Source organism: Pantherophis guttatus, chromosome 1 (assembly GCF_059756535.1).
Source record: "Pantherophis guttatus breed Tessera chromosome 1, ASM5975653v1, whole genome shotgun sequence".
Taxonomy (NCBI): domain Eukaryota; kingdom Metazoa; phylum Chordata; class Lepidosauria; order Squamata; family Colubridae; genus Pantherophis; species Pantherophis guttatus.
In genome coordinates, this window is record NC_142063.1 from 88929522 (window position 1) to 88950302 (window position 20781).

The following is a 20781-nucleotide window of genomic DNA, read 5'->3' on the forward strand; positions in this document are numbered from 1 at the left end:
TAATTCCTCCAGTACTTTAGGTTTATTATTATTATTATTATTATTATATTCCCCAGCCCTGTGGAATGAACTGGCCCCAGAAATACGTAAGATCTCCGACCTCCGGGTGTTTCGTTGCACATTGAAGACCCTGTTGTTCCGCCAGGCTGGGCTATCAACATAATAATTTTAAATTGGGGTATTAAAAATTTTTGGAGTTTTAAATCAGCCAAATCTATTTAATTATTTTAATTTTTAATCATTGTTGTGTCTTGTGTTTTTAAATTGGCTGTACACCGCCCTGAGTCCTTCGGGAGAAGGGCGGTATAGAAATAAAATTATTATTATTATTAAATTATTATACAATAGTATATTACATTATACTACCCTGTTTCTCCCAAAATAAGACATCCCCTGATAATAAGCCCAATCGGGCTTTTGAGCGCATGGCAATAAGGCCAAGCGCTTATTTCAGGGTTCAAAAAAATATAAGACAGGGTCTTATTTTCAGGGAAACACAGTATTATTCTATTCTGCCAAGATGAGTTTGAATTTTTATTTAGGATATTATTTACTTATCCCACAGATATTTCATATAATTATAGGGTTGGAAGGGTCCTTGAAGGTCTTCTGTTACAAACCCCTGCCTATAACAGGAAACCTTATATCATTCAAATGGTTGTCCAATCTTTTCTTGAAAACCTCCAGCAAAGGTACAAGTTCAGGAGACAACTGTTCCATTAGTTAATTGTTCTCTGCCAGGAAATTTCTCCTTAGTTCTAGTTTGGATCTCTCGTTAATGAGCTTGCACCCATTGCTTCTTGTCCTATCCTCAAGAACTTTACACACTAAGTTGACCCCCACATGTCTGTGGCAGCCCCTTATCTATCAGAAGACATATATCATGTCACCCCTAATTTTTCTCTTCCTTAGGCTAGACATACCTTAACCATTCCTCATACAATTCATTCTGCAGACCCCTCATCAGCTTCTCTGCTCTCCTTCTAGGTTCTCAGCAACTTTTTTGTATCATTGTAACCAGAATTTTTTGGTTCTGCGGATGCGGTGGCTCAGTGGCTAAGATGCTGAGCTTATTGATCAGAAAGGTCAGCAGTTTGGCAGTTTGAATCCCTAGCATAATGGAGTGAGCTCCCGTTACTTGTCCCAGCTTCTGCCAACCTAGCAGTTCGAAAGCACTTAAAAATGCAAGTAGAAAAATAGGGACCACTTTGGTGGGAAGGTAACAGTGCTCCATGCACCTTCGGCGTTTAGTCATGCCGGCACATGACCATGGAATCATCATCAGACAGCACTGGCTCTCTGGCTTAGAAACAGAGATAAGCACCGCCCCCTAGAGTCAGGAACGATTAGCACATATGTGCGAGGGGAACCTTTACCTTTACGTTTAACCAGAATTGGATGCAGTATTTTAGAAGAACTATCAAATTTGCAGATGATGACACCAAAGTAGGGGGGATTGCTAACACTTTGGAGGATAGACTCAAGATTCAGGAGGATCCTGACATACCTGAGCATTGGGCCTTAATTAACAAGATGTAGTTCAGTGGTGAGAAAAGTAGACCGGAAAAATCAAATGCATGTGTATAGAATAGGCAGTACATGATTCAATAGCAGTAACTGTAAGAGGGATCTAGATATCCTAGTGGACTGCTACTTAAATATGAGCCAGCTGTGTGCTGCAGCCACCCAAAAAGCCAGTACAGACCTATGCTGCATCAACAGAGGGGTAGCATCAAAATCACAAATCGTGATAGTACTGCTTTATACTGCTCTAGTGAAGGCACACTTGGAAAACTGGGTCCAATTCTGGTCATTAGATTACTAACTAGATTTAATTTTAGTGTCCACCTGCAAATATGAAAGTAACTCACTCAAGTTCTTCATCTAAGAGGCCATTAATTATTGGAAACTACACTGGGACTCATCCTTGTGGTTCATCACTTAATACCTATCACCAGTTTGATGAGGAATCATTGATGAGTATATTTTAGTTGCGATTTTCATACCAATAACATATCTACTTAATTATCAAGTCATCCAGCCCATATTTAAGAAGCTTGATAATTAGAATGCCACATGGTACTTGTCAATATTTTTTTTAAAAAATCAAGATATAACAGATTTCAAAATCTATTAAGAAAGTTAATATAGAAAATTAGATAAAGTTAGAATGGTAAAATATTTGTAATAAATTGATTTGTTGATCTGTTGATTTCTAGAAAAAACTACATTGTTTTGAAATGTTCATAAATTACAATTTATGTTCATAAATTACAATGTATGAACTGCTCTAGAATTTTCCCCGATATCAATATCAGATTCACAGGCCTGTAATTCTCTCCCTCTCTCCCTCTCTCTCTCCCTCTCTCCCTCCCTCCCTCCCTCTTTCCCTATCCCTATCCCTATCCCTATCCCTATCCCTTTCTCCCGCCCTCCCTCTCTCTAGTTGCAATTGCCCTCCTCTAATCATATAGTATTTCACCCTTTTTCTGAATTTCTCAAAGATAATATATAAAATTTGGGTCTTAATATAGCATATTCATTCAATGTACGTGGATGAAATTTATCCTTGTTGCTTTAAATTCATTTTCCACTAAGTTTCTTTCACAGTCTATCTTGTATTTCTGACTTAAAGGGTACAAATGCAAAGAAGCTAAATATAATCTTTTTTATAACTTTAAATATTAAAAATTCAACCATTCAAAGTCGAAGAAGATACATTACAAGTCCACATTGTGATAAAATAGCTGTTTAAAAGACAAGTATAAAAGAAAATACAGTCCTCCAGACAACGATATATTTAGACATAGTAAACATAGACAATTTTTTTTATGTCTACTGTATATGTTGACCATCTTAAAATTAATTTAGAATCTCACACGGATGTTAACCCACCAAATCACAAGTAGACTTAAAAATACCCATCAGCTATGGAGTTGTGGAGATAGCAAAATTGATAGCTTTAATGAAAGAAGTGATTTTGTCTAATTTCACATCTACATGGAAACCATTTTGTGCTTCTTGCTTGAAACTGAAAAGAAATTTTAACCTTGGGATTTAATGAGTACAACTGTTTATTAGTCCAGAAGTAATGTGTGCTATGGTTTATTCTAGTTCAAAGGATTTTTTGATTTCTTGCTTTTATCTGTACCAAAGAAAGTCTGAAGTTACTATTTTCCATACCTTCTCCCTTTAAATCTTTTTCCATGTTCTTTGTATTTTATACTTTTCTGAAATCCAATAAAGTTACTGTATGCATGGGTGTGTATGTATATCCATCAACTATAAGCTATAACTTAAGTTGAAGTATTACACATGATGTGTTTGCATAAATAAATTAAATAAGTATAATAACTACTACTTTGGGGAGGAGTTGATACGTTTCTAGTATATAATTTTATCAAATAGATGTCTGGGAATTTATGGACTATTCATTCACATTTATGGAACAAATAGCTGCCACATAGACTCTAAAGAAAATATTGTTCCTCACTGCTGCAGAAAGAGAAGAGAAGAAAAGAAAAAAAAAAGAAAAGAAAAGAAAAGAAAAGAAAAGAAAGGGAGGGAAGGAGGAAAAGAAAGAAAGAAAGAAAGAAAGGAAAGAAAGAAAGAAAGAAAGGAAAGAAAGAAAGAAAGAAAGAAAGAAAGAAAGAAAGAAAGAAAGAAAGAAAGAAAGAAAGAAAGAAAGTCTTTGTTCTACTTTATAGATCTACCATACCTTTGGAGAATTTAGGTGATCTTCCATGTTTTGTCTCTGTGATAATAACTTATCTCTGAAATCCATTATAAGTTAGATGATAATCAAGAGCATTAGTCTTTCATCAACAATTCTCTATAAGGTATATGAACACACGGTAAATGCAAGAAGCTGATCTAGGTAATTTTCAGGTCTCTTGAAGTCCACAGTTCCATGAAGAACCAATTTCATGCCTCATTCTGTGAAAAGTAGCCAATCATATAATATTCTGAGTCAGAACAAAATTATCTGAGAGATTGCTTCTTCCAAATTCCTTTCCCTTGGATTTCCAAAAATCAATGATTTTATTGGTCCAACATTTTGCTTTCCACTGACATTTACATTACAGTTTCCCCATATTTGGCTGGGAATTTTGGTACTTATAATCCCAATGTATCTGGCAGTAGAGCACTAGAAGTATAAAGAAATATACCGGTATCTCTCTCTTTAGCATGCCTTGGGATCATAACTGTTCACAGCTGATGTTCCAATTGACTCTGCTTGCAACTTCAGATTCTATGCATCTGAAAATCAGTTTAAATGATTATATCACATTGTATTAATTAAATGCTAGATTTTATATTATTTCATCTCAGTGTGTCCCAAGAATTGATCATCTCCTAGGAGAGCAGCTGCTTGAAATTCAAACAGGACAACCCTGTTCTTCCTTCCCTGTGTTTCTTACTACAATCTCTAGGGTTCCAAGAATGTAGTTTCTTGGGTAATTGAACATATTATATACTACTAAGTATTGCACTAAGGCATGACCTTGTTGGATCTTGTCTTAGTGCCTTAATGTGTGTGTGTGTGTGTGTGTGTGTGTGTGTGTCACTGTCCATATTGAATTGTCTGAAACCAGCCAATTGTGATTTTTTGATAAACCATGGTTAATTAATACACAATTACACAATACACAAACTGGATAATCAGTTACAGAAATCATGCTGACATAAGTTCAGCAGAAATTTAAAAAGGTCAATTTTATGTTAGGACAATGTGCAACCTAATTTCTTAACGCAAAAGTCCTTGAATTATTTCAGACTCTTCACATCACAGTGATCCACTGATTCCATCACTTTCTCTTTCATTCATGCTCTGTTTCTAGCAAGGTCAAACGCTTGTGTGCTTGCTAGTCATGGAAATGCTGAACCGGAAAGCAATATGCCATAAAACTTCATCATGTACATTGAAAACCTGTTAGAAGTTCAGACCAAAAGTGGGACAGATAAAAAGTTAAAGAATTAAAAACATAAAGAAGAAATTCAAATTACTAAGCTATTGTTGTGTAGCTATGCATAATATTCTACAGAATAGTTCATCACTCGTCATCTATTAATAGATAAAAGTTGCACTCTGACACCCATTCATAAAGGATAAATAAATGTCAAAAAATAGTAATTGCTGTAAAGTATTATTAATATAACTTTGAGGAATGAAGACAGTCCAATGATGCTGATTTTTTTGGGGGGGGATGTTAAGATTAAGGGTGCTGCTGATGTCCTGATAAAGGTTGGATTAAAATCCCAAGCAACAGAAAAGAAGGTAAATGTTTCCAGCCTTTACTGAGTAATACAGTTGCATTTTCTTTAAGACTACAGAATTCCAGAGATGTTTAAAATAATTTACAATTTGGAAAAATGCCTACTTAGTCATAGAATAATGACTAGTGTAATCAAGCAGTTAATTAAGTTGTAATGAGTGTAATTTGAGTAGATGTAGCTGGACAAAGAATTGGGAATGTTGCATTTAGCTAGAATGGTTGCTGAGGCCCAGGGCATCTACAGTATATTAGTAACAATCTACTCATACTGTAAATCGGATGGAAACCAAGAAAAGTATGGCTTCCATTCTGATCAGTGCCAATCACAGTACAGGATTGTTTGATATAAAAATGGATTGATTTTATATTTATAAATTTATATATATAAACTACATATACATATATAAAACTATATATATACATATATACATGTAGCAATAGCAATGGCATTTAGACTTATATACTGCTTCACAGTACTTTACAGCCCTTTCTAAGTAGTTTACAGAGTCACATATTGCCCCCAACAATCTGGGTCCTCATTTTATCACCTCAGAAGGATGGGAGGCTGAGTCAACCTTGAGCCGGTCAAGACCAAACTGCTGGCAATTGGCAGAATTAGCCTGCAATACTGTATTCTAACCTTTGCTCCACCCTGTTTCTTTTCTGTATTTGTGGGCATATTTATGTATGTATGTATGTATACATACTTTATATATGAGAGAGTTTAACATTTCTCTCTGTGTGTGTGTATTTCTCCATTCTCTGTCAATAGAGTGTTTTTCATTAAATGATTGTTCAGTACATAAATACCAAGGATATTTATTTATGGTTATACTAAAATTTTGCCTCCTTTCCTAGTTGCAGTTCCAAGCATTATAATGTTCAGTCTATAATGTTCATTAGATAGCCAAATGCTATCCATGATATGGACTTTATGATATGATTTCACCCGTATGACTTTGTTCTCCTCACAGGGATAAATATCTTAGAAACATGAGAGCAGCAATGTGGAGGAATTTACTATTTCAATTAACTTCCTCTCGTGCTATTCTGAGGCAGCATGTTGACATGCCTCTAACACTGAGGGAAAAAATGTAGATTCATATATAGGCTCCTTTTCTACGAGGTATCCAGCTTTCAAGGACAGCGAGTAATAATTCTTAAAGCTGACAGTTATCTGTTACTTTGAAATAATCACAACATTTCAGCCTAAATAATTAGTCTTTATCTAAGTAATTAATAGTGGACTGTTTATTTAGTTCTCTCTGGTAATGGAGAATTGATTCAGTAATATGAATTCATCTTAAGGATGTTTATGCTATGCCATTATGTTTTATATGCAAATGTTATGGCCTGTCCCATTATTCCAAGTGGCTGCAGAAGACCTTGCAATACTCATTATGATGTGGTGGATTTTTAAATGAGAGCTCTTACTAGTTGCTTCTTTGAATTGCACTGCTCTTAAAAACTGGAAGTCAATTATTAAATGCTTGATGTGATATAGTATGTAGGTTAGTGGGTTCTTTTGTAATGATTTTCCTGCAAAAGAAACAAATGATTTGGATTCCATTTTGAAGCAATCTCTTTATGAAGAAAATAAGACAATGAGAAGATGCAACACAACCTAATAACAAAGCTTGTGCTGATGACAGTTGGATGAAATTAGTGACAGGTGTGTTCCCATAAATTGTAAAAACCACAGAACTAAAGAAAGCTTATTTAAATGTATATAAATGCGCATTGTTTTACACGCTCGTCATGCAGTAGCAGAACATGCATCCCCTCACTATTGTATTTCTCATACACATGCAACAATACTGTATAGCTTCCAAAATATCCAGTTTTAATGGATGCCTGATATGGATAATTGATCCTCTTTGTAAAAAAAAAATGTAGTTGGAAATGAAGGAAACCACATGACTTTGATGCAAATATAAAATGCTCTCTTATCTTGACCAGATTCATATTAGGCCATGTGATTGCTTTTTCATCAATCACATCTGGAATTTTTTGCTCAACAAACAAGCTTTGGCTTATGAAGAACAGCTGGCTTTATATGACACTTAGTAAATACCAAACAAACCACACTGTATAGGTAGTCCTTGACTTACAACCACACCGGAGCCCCAAATTTCCATTGCTAAGTAAGATACTCCTTAAGTGATTCACACTCCATGGTTTGCCATGGTTGTTGAGTGAATCACTGGAGTTGTTCAGTGAACCATATAGTCATTAAGCAAATCTGCCTTCCCCCATTGACTTTGCTTGCCAGTGGCACCCTAAGAAGGTTGCAAATGACAAACATAGGTGCCGAGGATGCTGCAACCATCATAAATACATTTTGGTTGCCAAGCACCCAGAGTTAGATCATGTAACTGTGGGAATGCTGCAATGTTCATAAGTGTGAAATTGGTCATAAGTCACTTTTTTCAGTGCTGTTATAACTTTGAAAGGCCAATAAACAAATAGATATAAACCAAGGACTACCTATAGTTTATGAAGTACATCCTTATATTTTCAGCCAGTCCTCCAACAAACCTACTTGGTAGGTTTATTAATTGCATACTCAATAGAGACATTTCCCTACAACATATAAGTGATGCAAGGAATGAAATATGATCAAACCATGAAATGCTACAAAAATTAGATTGCTAGATTAGTGATGATTCTAAATATCCCATGTTTATTTTTAGAATATGAGCATTCATTTTTTTAGCCAGGCTGCTTATATAATTTTAAGCTCAATAAGGAAGTAAAAAAGCCTAAATGGTGTAGACAGTGGTTTCTACTTAGTGGAAAAGCTCATGCTGGACCAAGTCTAATCAATATCTCTAATCTATTTGTTTGGAACATGGTGAAATGAATGTCTGTTCTGAGCCTCTCAGAAGAAGGATAAGGTGAAATATGGTAGCTGATCTGAAAACTATCTGCATTTTCTTTCTCTCTAGCCACAGCTTCCTCTATAGTGGAGTTCTAATTTGACTAAATCTTGCTTGATTTCCTCAAGCATCCTTGTTTAGCCTTAAATCCTCAGCTATCACTTTTTTTACTTTTTCAGTACTTGTATTTCCCCCCTTTCCCTTGCTAGATAAGAAAGTCAAATCTTATTTGCCCAGAGTCATGAAGGTAACAGATGTGAAGTGGTTGACTACATAAAATGAATGAATGAATGAATGAATGAATGAATGAATGAATGAATGAATGATGGATGGATGGATGGATGGAAAACTGGAATGACAAAACATAGAACCACACATAGACCTTCACACACAACTAAACTTATGCATATGTGTTGGCAGGTATAAGAAAAAGTATTCTGATTATTTTTCTTGAAAAGCTTTTGCGTTTTCCAAAAAGTACTCAATCCTTTAATTTTTTTTATTTTGCATATACTTGCCACTGACGTTTAGCAGTTTCACATGTGTCCTAGTGGTATGAGTGAAGAAATAGCACCAAAAATTGGGGTTTCTTTCATTTATTTCATAAATAAAGTTATCCAATATGAATTATGCCCGTGTGAAAAATTAATCACAGATTCATTGACTGATTGCACCATCTTTAGCTGTTAGATCTGTAACCAAATGTTCCTGCATTTGGTGATCATCTGTCCTATGAATCTTGACCCATTGTTTATATTATGAATTGCTTCAGCTCAATAACACTGGATGGTTTTCTAAAATGAACTGCTTGTTTGAGGTCTTGCGACAATTTTTCCATGGAATATAGTTCTAGTCCTTGGTCATCCCCAAACATTGCCTTTATATTTATCCATTTACCTGTAAATTGCCTTGTATGGTATGTTTGGCATTATTGTATCACTACATGACTAATATGTGCTTCACTTTAAAAATCACAGATTTTTTAATGATGGCAAACCCTGGAATCCTGAGACAGCAAACCATGATGTTATTATCTCTATTATTCATGACTATATATTTTTTCTTCCTAACATTTTTCCATAAGTGCAGAGTCTTCTTTTTTTCAAGATCAACAAAATGTTGATCTACTGGTTGAGATAGCAATTGAACAACCAGCTTGCTGCCTGAACCGGACAACATGGACTGAGAGAAAGTGGCTGGCACAAAATCACCAGAAGGATTTTTATGCCTCACAGACTCCTGATGTCTAGCCTGGTGCCTTATCCATTAGACCAAACTGACTCTCAAATGATATGAAATTCTTTGCATGGAGTAGAGTGGTTGTTTTCTATCAGTGGTAATTACAGTCACGTTATTTGAAATTTTTCCCTCTTGATTTGTCTGTCCAAAGAACATTCCTCTATCCATGGAAGGGATAACTGAACAGAGAATAGAGTTGAGGCCAGAACTGTTTCTCCTGGGTATTTTTGATGGGACAATGGGGAAAGAATTACAATATTTAACATTACATATTTTAACCACAAGTAGAATCATTCTAGCACAGAATTGGAAACAAGCAGATACACCTCCAGACCAAATTATAATAAGGAAAATTTATGAATGTGCAGAGATGGATAGACTGTCCATGGAAATGAAGGAGAGGGAAGAAACCAAATACTATCAAATTTGGAATAGATGGTATTCCTGCCTTGAGAGTAAATGTAAAACTTAAGGTTTAAGATGTAAATGTATAATATATAAATGGTAAAATTTATAAGAAATATATGATATCAATTTGTGAGAAGATGTAATTATAACTTAAATAAGGTTATAACTCAGGATAGTGATATATAGAAATTTATATATATATAAATATGACTGTTACAAAAACTGTAGATACCAACATGGAAAATCTGTTATAAGTATAAATTTGTGTCTTGTGTTTTGTGCATTAAATGTTGGAAAATTCAATAAATATAATAATAATAAAAAGTCTAAATTTGATTTAAAACAGATGTCTTAATTCTGTCTTTTAACTTTCTCTTTTTATTTTTATATGGATTTTTAAAGTATTTTTTATCCTTTAACAGATTAAAAGAATTGTAAAGGACCTTGTAGGCCATCTAATCCAATCCCCTGTCCAAGCAGGAGACCCTACACCTTAAATGAAGGAGAATCACTTCAATAGTAAGATGGTGGTGGTGTATAAATTTTATTAATAATAAATAAAATAAATGTAATGCTTTGTGACAAATTTGACATGATTGGCTTGTTCTTACTGAGCAATGGCTTGAATCTTGCTAATCTCCCACAAATCCCAATTTTACTCTGTACTTTTCTGATGGTGGAATCATGAACATGAACTTTAGCCAATAAGGTAAGACAATACTGCAGATGCCTAGAAATCATCGTGGCATTCTTTGTGGTAAGAATTTCATCGTAATGAAGGAAATGAACTTTTCTTTATATGTATGTTGGACAGAGCTGGCACAAATCTGAAGAAAACAAAAATAGAAAAATTGCAGGGAAAATTATTTCCCAACTGAATTCCTACAGTTATAACTCTATCACTTCAATCTCTCTTTAAGATGGTAATTGTAATATTATCTTTGGTTTCATGAAAAGGATGGCAATGAAACAACCCTGATAAGGAATCTTTTCAAAGCATTAACTATCTGTCTCCATGCTAGTCTTGATAAATGTTGCCAGGCTAGCAACTGAAGTCAGACCTTTATGTAAACATAAGACATTGCTTTATATCAGATCAAACATAAGATACTGCCTAATATCAAATTAAACATTCCTTTTATCAGATTTTTTTTTAAATAAAGCAAATACAATCCTTTACGGCATCAGCAGAATTATCAAGTACAGTCCATTTTCTCTGTATTCTGCATTGGTCAGATTGAGTTTAGAATATAGCATTAAATTCTGCATGTAACATTGGCGTGGGTCCAAAGAACAGTCAAACTGATAATGGGCTTCAAAGGGAAAAATGATGAAGAACAATTGGAGAAGAGCAGACAGTGGGAAAACATTGTATCTGAAAGGATATAGATATTATGGAGAGCTGTTTCAATATTTATTTCCCTTCTCTGTGTCTTTTTGTTCAAGAAGAACATTAAACAATATGATAGATACTATGCTAATTTGAGGATTTGTTAAGGGATGGAGTTTTGGATATTGAGATACATGATGAAAAGGTCACACTGAGGTCTGAATAGCTTCCCCTGGTGTTCTTCTACTGCAGTCATTTTCTTGTAAAGGAAGTTTATATGGCAGTTTCGCTTTTCAGGAGGACCCAGCTTGTTGGCGGCAATATGCTGACTCCAGTGGTGGGATTCAAAATTTTTTACTACCTGTTCTGTGGGCGTGGCTTGGTGGGTGTGGCATGGCATGGCTTGGTGGCATGGCAGGGGAAGAATATTGTAAAATCTCCATTCCCACCCCATTCCAGGGGAAGGTTACTGCAAAATCCCCATTTCCTCCTGATCAGCTGGGACTCACGAGGCAGAGAATAGATGAGGCAGGGCCAGTCAGAGGTGGCCCTGACTCGCGAGGCAGAGTAGTTCTCCAAACTACTCAAAATTTCCGCTACCTGTTCTCCAGAACTGGTCAGAACCAGCTGAATACCACCTCTAACTTAGAGAGGGCTGTAAAGCACTGTGAAGTGGTATATAAGTCTAAGTGCTATTGCTATTGCTACTTCAGGAAAATTGCAGCTGGGAAACAGACTTTCATGAGAGCTGCAGAGAAGTGGAAGTACAAGCATTTCTTCTCTGAGCATTGCAGATAGTCCTTGACTTAAGACCACAATTAGGACCAGAATTTCCAGTTGCCAAGTAAACAAATTTTGATCACATGACCAGGTGGATGCTGTGATAGTTGTAAGTGCAAGGGCTGGTTGTAACTCACCTTTTTTTGCTGCCATAGTAACTTCAAAGGCTATTTGAAAGGAGACTGGGTTCATATTTTTCCTGTTCTAATCATGAATCGACACACTTACACCAACAGGTGAGTTCCTTCAATCCTTAGTAAACTTTGAAACTTACTACACTCTTAAATATAAATTTAAGAATTTCAATTTTTATCTGAAATAAACTAAAAAGGGATAATTAAAATTTTGATTTTACAAAGGTACAATTCTAGATAAATTAGAAATGAGATTTTGGAATTAATTTAAAAGAATCATTCTGATGAGGAAATACTTATGTTTTTAATTATTTTTTTAAAAAATAGGTAGGTATTGAATGAAGGACTTAGAAATTAATCAACAGATCAACTATGTTTAAAGGATGCTACAGATTGAAGTATTACCTGATATGATTGAGACTAAATGAAAGTGGATTTATAAATGACAGGCAACAAGAATGACATGGAAAAAGATGTTACACTAGACTAGACATACAAAAGAAACCAGCTGATGTCTTCATAAGTAAAAGAGCCTTGGTAGTACAAGGGTTTAAGGCACCCTGTTATTAAGCTTATTAAGACCAGCTGCCTGCAATTACTGCAGGGTTCGAATCTCGCCAAGGCTCAAGGTTGACTCAGCCTTCCATCCTTTCTAAGGTAGGTGAAATGAGGACCCAGTTTGTGGGGGCAATAAGCTGACTTTGTATAAATATACAAAAGGATGAAGGCTATTGCTGAGCACATTGTAAGCTGCCCTGAGTCTTCGGAGAAGGGCGGCATATAAATCAAATTTAAAAAAAGGGGGGGGGTATAGAAATAAGAAACCAAGAAAATGACCTGGATAAATTTCCTATATTGGATTCACAGAAGATGCTTCTTAAAGCTTTGAAGAATTTTATGAGAAGGGACAAATAAAAAAAAAGAAAAGAAATCAAATTCTATAACATTAGTTGAAGGGACTAAAGATCAAGATTGTTAGAAGAAAAGGGAAGAAAAAAAGGTTGGTTTATTCTATAACATTAGTTGAAGGAACTAAAGATCAAGATTGTTAGAAGAAAAGGGAAGAAAAAAAGGTTGGTTTATTTATCACAGTTAAAGTAGATATTGTAGATCACTTAAGAGCCTTGGTAGTACAGTGGTCTAAGGCACCCTGTTATTAAGCTGGTTATTAAGACCAGCTGCCTGCAATTACTGCAGGTTCGAATCTCGCCAAGGCTCAAGGTTGACTCAGCCTTCCATCCTTTCTAAGGTAGGTAAATTGAGGACCCAGTTGTGGGGGCAATAAGCTGACTTTGTATAAATATACAAAAGGATGAAGGCTATTGCTGAGCACATTGTAAGCCACCCTGAGTCTCCGGAGAAGGGCGGCATATCAATCAAATTAAAAAAAAAAACTTCCCGCCTGGACTACTGCAATGCTCTCTACATGGGGCTCCCCTTGGGGTGCACCCGGAGGCTGCAGTTGGTCCAGAATGCGGCCGCTTGGGGGATTATGGGAGCGACAGGGCGCTCCCACGTGACACCTCTCCTGCGCGAGCTGCACTGGCTTCCTGTGGTCTTCCGGGTGCGCTTTAAAGCGCTCCATGGCTTAGGGCCAGAGTATTTGTGAGACCGCCTTCTGCCACCAATAGCCTCCCACTGGCCAGTTCGCTTGCACAGAGAGGGCCTCCTCAGGGTGCTGTCGGCCAGACAGTGCCGGCTGGCGACCCCCAGGGGGAGAGCCTTCTCTGTGGCGGCACCAGCCCTCTGGAACGACCTACCCCCTGAGATACGCACAATACCGGACCTCCTGATTTTTTGTCGGGCCCTAAAAACACACTTATTCCATCCAGCTGGGCTGGCTTGATCCCGTTCTCTCAGTTTTAATTGATTCGGTTTTAATTTGGGTTGTTTAAAATTATTTGGACTAAAATTATTTAATTGTTTTTAAATTGTTTTTTAAATTTTGTATACGATGTTTTATTTTGGCTGTGCACCATCCTGAGTCCTGCGGGAGAAGGGCGGTATAGAAATAAAAATAAATAAAATAAATAAATTACCTTTGGTACATGTAACTCTTAATGAACTTTTGCTGGCATCAGGTCTAAAATGCAAGGGTTTATGAATTTATTTGTAGATAAGAGATAGGATATGGGAAGAAGAGAAGGTAATAAGTTAGTAAAATTTTTACTTTTTGTGATGAAGGGAGAATAGCTTCTTTATATATTTCTTTTCTTTTTCCTTTCTATATTCTTTTTTTTTGTTTTTCTATTTTTCTATTTCTTTCTTTTCTGAACTTTCTAGTTTTTCATTTATTTTTCATTCTTTTTACTTTGCATTAGTTTTTATTGTTGAAAATTGTAACCTTTAGCACAATTACGTTAGAGAAAAAAAATGAAAGTATCATTTTTCAGATGCACCAAACTGAGTTTGACCTTCTTATCACCCCCTTTCAAATGTTTAGTCAGAAGTGATTACTTGGAGCTTTCTGCAATGTGCTGTAAGAGGATACTAGTTGACTGGCAATATTTAGCAAGCTCAAATCCATAGAAGTTGTTTCATAGAACTGAATAGGAGAACACGGAGAATCTGAATTAAAAGAGAAAAAGCCAATGCCAAGTTATCAAATGCCAGCAACAAAAACCCACCATATGCTAAAGCAACAAGGGAAGAGCTAAAGATCCATACTGTAATGGAAATTGTCAGGTAACAGGTGGAATCTCAGGGAGGGATGAAAAGACCAGAATCCAGGTGTCACTAATTAAAGTTCAGCCAAATTTATAATTCTAGTCATTCATTCCAATCCTACAGAAGCATTCCAAATTCCAGCATCATTCAGGAGATGGTTATTTTCTCCCTGGCCTTGCTGAAACTCAATGCTAGGCTTCTGTTGTTAACTTATTTTAAAAGATAGAAGCCTCAGTCCAAAATTCTGTTAGATTTGGCAGGCAGGTTAGAAATTAATGGGGAAATAATATCTGCATTTTGGGGTTCCCTTTCTTTTTTTAAAATAATATTTCTGCTTATTGAAATTAAAGAAATAAACAACCCTTTAATGTTTTCTGATATTAATTATACTGTTTACTACTTCCTGAATCAGACAGCATACCACATTGATTGGTGAGAAGCATCGGGGGGGCGGGGGTATTCCAGGGGTGAAATCGAGGTTCTGACAGGTTCTGGAGAACCAGTAGTGGAAATTTTGAGCAGTTCAGAAAACCGGTAGTGGAAATTTTGAGTAGTTCAGAGAACTGGCAAATGCCACCTCTGGCTGGCCCCAGAGTGGGGTGGGAATGGAGATTTTGCAATATCCTTTCCCTGCCACGCCCACCAAGCCATGCCCACAGAACCGGTAGTAAAAAAATTTGGATTTCACCACTGGGTTATTCACTTCAATTGATCAATGTCCTAAAGCTTCCACTTGTCCACTATTCAATATAGAATGAACTAGATGGGTTGATCCAGCAGGGCTCATCTTATGACCCTATCTATACAACTTTTGTCTATTAATATCACAGTATGCCTGAGATAAGAAGAACTTAAATATTGTGAGTTCGTGACTTTTCTAGTATACCCACAGAATGTTCTTTTCACGTCTCACAGCATTTTAGTTCTCAGGAGAAGAAGACCTAGTATAGCTACCGTGACGAGTGGACATGGTTTTTAAGGTTGCATTGCCACTGTGAATTTTATTTTATTTATTATTCCTACAGGAACGATAGGAATAGATATAAGAGATTATGTAGAAAGCACATTCGTAAAAACACCATGATGATTAAAGAAGATCCATTTGAAGATGCCATTTATCAGGCATACAGGCAAAGATGTTATCCTGCATTGCTCCCAAATGATGGAATATATTTGCTTTGAAGCTGAGTTGCTTGCTCATCCTTCTCTACTTTTTATAACAACATTTAAGATATATCTCTTGTTCCAGGTATTTCAATATAAAATATTCAGAATAACAGAATAACAAGAGTTGTAAGGGACCTTGAAGGTCTTCTAGTCCAACCCCCTGCCTAGGCAGGAAACCCTACACTACTTCAGACAAATTGTTATCCAATATCTTCTGAAAACATATCAAACTGCATTCAGTATAAAATATTTCATTATAAGTGTATTATTCACAATTTATACTTTATATATTTTCAAGGAAACCTGGTGTTTTCAACTGAATTAAAAGCTTTTATTTAGGGGTGGTGGGGAGAAAGGATCTTTCAGTGGAAAAGAAGTGATTTCTTCTTGTTACTTTAAAATGTCAAAACTAAAATTAGGGAATGGGCTTATTTGCCAAATGTACTACATGAGTCTTAGTTTAAAATATGCCGTATTTAATGTTTAAGTGGACTATTAAGGGTTCATGCTGGTATCTCAAATTGGCCAAATAGCAGTCATTTACCTTTTCTATCATTTGTATCCAACAAACTTTCAAAACTATCAGCTATATTATGGCAAGCTAACATGCTGTCAGATGATAGAAGTGAAATGTGAATGTCAATAATTTCTTCAAATTAAATAAAAATAGCTTTTGACACATTCTACCTACATAGTGTTATGATTATTACTACTTCTTGTCCTACAGCTGCTGCAAACTGATCAGCAATGTCAGTTGGTAGATGCCAGCAAGAAACTGGCTGTTTGGAGAAAGCTCTTAAACAGAGAAACATGTTGCTGTCGCTGCATTTTTTGGAATAGTATATTTGTTCTTTACACTCTTCTCTTTTTAAATTTTTTTTTTATTAAGGTAAACATAAAACAAAAATACATACAAACATGGGTACATTAAAACAATACAAAAGAAAAAACAGACCAACACTAACTCAGTCCACTGACTGACTTCTGAAAGCTGTTGCTTCTGTGGTTGTTTTCTATTTCGTCTATTCTTTTCTATACATATCTATTTTAAATGTTTCCTTATTTAGACATTTATACATATCCAAGTTTCCTTTTTATGAAAATATCAACTGCATCTTATAACTTTCTAGAAATCCTTCTAAGTTTTTCTCTACATGATCATTCTATTTACCTCTTACATAATTGTCTATGTTTCTTGGTTAGATTGACAGAAAGTGTTGTCTATTGGTCTTATCTTTCCTTCTAACCAGGAGTACCACCTTTGCCAGACTAAATAGTAATCGGTATCATCCTTCTCTTGCAATTCTTTTGTAAGTCTGTCCATTTCTGCACATTCTGTTATCTTCAAAATTATTTTTTCTTCTGTTGGTAGTAATTCGGATTTCCAGTTTTGAGCGTACACTATACGTGCCGCTGTTAAGATGTGAATAATAAGATACTTCATCTCTTTGTTATATTGTGGTGTAATCATTGCAAATAAGAAAAACTCCGGTTTCATTTCAACCTTCTGTTTAGTTATTTCTTCAATCATTTTCCTGATTTCCTGCCAATACTGTTGCGCCCTTCTGCAAGACCACCAGATATGATAATATGACCCCTTTTGTGACTTGTGTTCTTTACACTCTTCTCATAGAACAATCCCATCATGTTAATTTGAAATATATCTTCCCCCATTTCATTGGTAGAAATTGAAAAGAGATCCAGAATGCTGTGAATGTGTTTACATTTTTTTGGTCTTCCATGTGCTGCTATAGGGTACTACTTGCTTGTTGTGATGCATGCTGTCTATGACAAATGTGGATGTGTCTGATGGAGAAAAGATTCTTATAGGTAGGTTCCCATATTCTAAATGGGAATTCTAAATATTCCCAAATTTGGAGCTTTCTATATGCCTCCAAAGTTCATAGTTCTAAGTTAGTATTAGATCTTTCCTTCCTTCCTTCCTTCCTTCCTTCCTTCCTTCCTTCCTTCCTTCCTTCCTTCCTTCCTTCTTTCTTTCTTCATTCATTTCCAAAGTTTATAGCTCCTATCAATCCAAGAATCTTTGGGTAGTGAACCAGAAAAAAAATCCAATTCTATTAAACCAAATAAACAAATTTGTATTGAGACTCAAATGGGACGTGGTGGCTCAGTGGCTAAGATGCTGAGCTTGTCGATCGAAAGGTCAGCAGTTCAACGGTTCGAATCCCTAGTGCTGCATAATGAGGTGAGCTCCCGTTACTTGTCCCAGCTTCTGCCAACCTAGCAGTTTGAAAGCACGTAAAAAATGCAAGTAGAAAAAGAGGGACCACCTTTAGTGAGAAAGTAACAGCATTCCATGTGCCTTTGGTGTTTAGGCATGCCAGCCACATAACCATGGAGACGTCTTCGGACAGCGCTGGCTCTTCGGCTTTGAAATGGAGATGAGCACCGCCCCCTAGAGTCGGGAACAACTAACACATATGTGCGAGGGGACCTTTACCTTATTGAGACTCAGTAAAAGGACAAAACCACTAATAACATATAGTCCATTCCAGAGCCCCCATATTAGTAACTTGATTCCAATACATTCTTACTCTCAAAGCAGAGAGGTTTCTCAGTTTTATAAGCAGTGAGGACAAGATTTATTGTATACTTTGCTTTGATACTGTTGATCAGTTCCCAGATTTTTTTTCTTCTCAGTAGGAGAGGGAAAGGAAAGGAAAGGAAAGGAAAGGAAAGGAAAGGAAAGGAAAGGAAAGGAAAGGAAAGGAAAGGAAAGGAAAGGAAAGGAAAGGAAAGGAAAGGAAAGGAAAGGAAAGGAAAGTGTAGGAAGGTTTTAATCTTTTTCCAAAGCCTAACATCTAGTAACTATTTGCCAGCCACTAGCATAATTTCAATCCATTAAAAAAAATCCCATCTCATCTACTTTGGGTAATGCTGTCCTTCACATGCCACTCAAAAAGTAGAATCTTTGGTCTAAAAAAAAAGTTGCTCAGAAGACATTGCAACCTTAATCAATGTTATGCAAGATGGCTTAAGCTCTAGAAAAGTAATCTTTACTGAACATTAGAAGCCAAGGATATCACTTTGACAATAGAATCAATTACTTAGTAAAGGAATTATGGATGCTGCTTCACTGAAACTATTCTGGCATGATTGGACACTTATGTAATCATCATGGATACTTAGCCAGATGAATTTTGGAGCCTCCTGTCACTGGATATTACAACAATTAAAGATACATGATTGTGCATTCTCTACAAAGCATTGTCCTTGATGCTTTATTTTCTTCTTATCTGAAATAAACAAACAAAATAGGAGTTGGGGGTGTGGAAAGAAGCCATTTTTGTTTCATCATATTGAGTGAGAATGGCAGGAAAAGGTCCAGAAGACATTTCTGGCACTACATTAAAATAAGCAATTCATCACAAATAGTTATAAGTGTCCAATGAATGGATCCTTAAATATCAGACACCTGGAAATTCACTAGACTGGGGTATGAGTTCATACCAGCATAATATTGGGCTACTCTAGGTAAAGGATGAGAACTTGTAAATTTGTGAACTATTGAATCTTGTAAAATACTATAAAAATGATAGAAAGCATCATTCCTGAATGTCATTAACAGAATACCTGATGTCCAATTTTTCAAAAATTTAAAAGAAATCAGTGATAACTGATTAATGGATCAACTGCAGGTAATAGAATGGCACCATAACAGATTTTGTAATAGATCATATCAGAGAAAAAATGGATGCACTGAGTCTTCACATATTATTCTTGAAAAAGAATCAAATTAATACTTTAAAAAAATTCAAGGATGCCCTGAGGCGATCATTTTAAGAATGCAGAATGTGATAGGATTCTTGGGGGTTGATGGGGGGTTATTTATTTATTTAGTCTTTGAGTTGTTATTGTTTTATTCCTTTTGACTGCCTGGACTAGTTGCTGTGGTTTATTTGGGAAAGTGTTTTTTTTTTTTAGAAGTGGTTTTCCATTGCCTACTTCCCAGAGTTGTGATAGAGTATCTCTCCTAAATTCACCCAGCTGGCTTTGTGCCCAATATAGCACTAGAATTCCCAATCTCCCAGTTTCCACTCTTAACTACTATCCCAAACTGCCTCATTAACTACTTAAAGACAAATATACTTTAATTAAGAATAAAACTGCATGGGGCGAATAATAAGGCTTTGCTGAGCATAGCATAGCAAGACGTATTAGCTCTAAACTTTGGGATGAAGGAGGTAGAGTTAGTGTAGCACATAGATTTACAACACACGAAGAAGAAAATAACTAAATATGAGTTAACAAACAGCATAAAATAAAACTACCTAAAAGCAGAAGATCTAAATAGTTCTTGGAATAAAAGAAAGTGGCCAGAGTTTGTGCTGAAATTGTTGGCTTTACATATGAGAGAAAGGAGATTAAATTGGCTGCTGAGCCTATGATAAGAACAGTCAATACGAAGCAGGAAGACAATCAAATTTGGAATGACTTGAATTGACTTGGAGTACGGGCAGATGAATTAACTCAGAACAGAGAAGTGCAAGGTAATGAGCCTCAGGATTAAAGCAAGATTAGGAAATGTATCTTTAATGGCCATATGCTTCAAGACATTGAGCAGAAGTGGGAGCTGGCAGAAGACTTGGAGGCAATACTAAATACTCTCGCTGCAGTACCCAAGAGAAGTAAAAATGCAAATAGAAGCAAAACAGTAGGAGGCATAAAAAGATATGGGACCAAATAAAACTTATCATAAACAGAAATAGCTCTGTCACAAAACTGATTGGCTGCAACACAATGAAACTCAGTTCAACGGGAATATGTTTTCTCTGGACTGCACTGCAGTTACACTAACTGGAAACAAACAAATCCCATAAATGTTGGGATTTACCCTTTTGATAGAAAACTTGTTTCTGTTTTTGCATTTCGAAAGATAG